This window comes from Tamandua tetradactyla, chromosome 14, assembly GCF_023851605.1.
Source record: "Tamandua tetradactyla isolate mTamTet1 chromosome 14, mTamTet1.pri, whole genome shotgun sequence".
In the NCBI taxonomy this organism is placed as follows: Eukaryota; Metazoa; Chordata; class Mammalia; order Pilosa; family Myrmecophagidae; genus Tamandua; species Tamandua tetradactyla.
In genome coordinates this window covers 45,001,503-45,003,498 of record NC_135340.1, presented here as the reverse complement: position 1 = coordinate 45,003,498, position 1,996 = coordinate 45,001,503, and the positions used below count along the sequence as shown (strand labels likewise).

Here is a 1,996-nt window from a genome sequence, read left to right as displayed (position 1 = left end):
ATTCATCTTACTGAGAGACATATCTAAATAAATTAATTAGGTGAAATGCTCTCTAATTGAGTGACCAATTTATCCATTGTTAAAAATAGTCTTTTAAATTCACTGTTTTATTGAGGAAAATTAAAAGAGAAGATTTATGTGAAATTCTTAACTCAAAGATATGCTTAGCATAATGGAAGTTTCAATATATGGTGGTGAATGTCATAAAAGCAGCATGATTAGTAATGTCATCAACATTTTTATCAATTTAAAGTTATCTTTGAGTACCAAAATCATAATTGCAATGTCTAGCCAAATTAGATTAGCTTGCATTCAGTGATCAATCTATGACTGTATAATAGAAGATTGACACAACCATACATCTGGAGATATACAGATTTCCACATGTGAATTGAGAAATGTTTTCACTCCCAGAAAAATGGCACAAGAGTAGTTAAATTAGGGATCATACGTGGACATACTGATAATGTGAGACCCTAAAATACCTACTGCTAGCTATGCTAAAGTCATAGTCGTCTTATGGCATTTTTAATCTCTTTGTTTCTCAGGGTATAAACAGCTGGATTCAGGAGAGGTGTAATGACTTCATAAAATACAGCAAGAAACTTGTCCATCCAAGTGATGTTGAGTGGCTACAGATAAATGAAAATACAGGGCCCAAAGAATAATGCCACCACGATGATGTGGGCAGTGCAGGTAGAGAGAGCCTTGGATGCCCCATCCTTAGAATGAAGGCAGACAGTAAAAAGGAGATAAGAGTAAGATATTAGCAACAGAATGAAGCAGATAGTTGCCAGTACCCCACTGTCAGCATTTATCAACATTTCCAGAATATAGGTGTCCATGCAGGCTAGCTTGATAACCAACGGAATATCACAAAAAAAGCTATCCAATTCTCTGGTCCACAGAAGGGCAGCTTAACAATCAGAGCTAGTTGACTTATTGAATGAATAAAGCCAATGATCCATGATGTCATCACTAACCCAATGCACATTTGTCTGTTCATGATCCTAGAATAATGGAGTGGCTTGCAGATGGCCACATAATGGTCGTATGCCATTGACACAAGCAGTAGCATCTCACCCCCTCCAAAGAAATGTCCAAAGAAAATCTGGCACATACAGCCTCCAAAGGAGATGGTCTTGTTTTCCTTGAGAAAGTCTGTGATCATTTTAGGTGTAGTAACTGAGGAAAGGCAAAATCAATGAAAGAGAGATTGGCTAAGAGGAAGTACATAGGGGAGTGGAAGCTGAAGTCAGTAATGATTAAAAAAATAATAAAAGTGTTGCCTAAAATGGTGATCAAATAAAGTGAAGAAAATATGAATAGTAGAAAGGCCTGTATCTTCCATGATTCACAAAGTCCAAGAATAACAAATTCAGACACCACAGACTGGTTTACTTCTTCCATTTTTCCAGTTTGTTCTAAATTCATCCAAAAATGAAAGGCATGAAATTAATTTTCAGAATAACCAATATGTGTGTCAAGATAATTTCTTATACATGCTAATGGGGTGTTTCTTAACTTTGGGCAATAGTTTAGATCTTATAAAGTTCAACATTCACATGTGTCATGATCCAGTAATTTCATTCCTATGTACATGCCTGAGTTAAACTCTTGCATATACATAAGAGGAGAAATTTAAAAGAATGCCACTGATGGAGATATATGAATAAATTGTGGTATATTTACATAATGGAATATTATTTAGAATTACAAAAATGAAGTAAGCTATATGAAATGAGGTAGGAAATAATAATGAAAGAAAGAAATTCAAAAGAAATCTATTTGACAACACTTTTCATAAAGTGCAGAGCAATAAAAAAATGACAGTATATTTTTCAGAAATTAGTACACATGATAAAGCTATGTAGGGAATGAAAAAGACAATATGTAAGGTACATAATCTGAGGTGAGAAGAGGTCAAGGGTGAGGATGAGAAGGAATATATGAGCAGGTTATGTTATCAATTATGAAGTTCATATATTAGACCATG

General features: G+C 34.4%; 1 pseudogene; it reads right to left on the bottom strand.

Moving 5' to 3' along the window:
• Positions 1-506: 506 nt before the first annotated feature.
• Positions 507-1,410, bottom strand: LOC143655432 (olfactory receptor 4K14-like; annotated as a pseudogene).
• Positions 1,411-1,996: the final 586 nt, after the last annotated feature.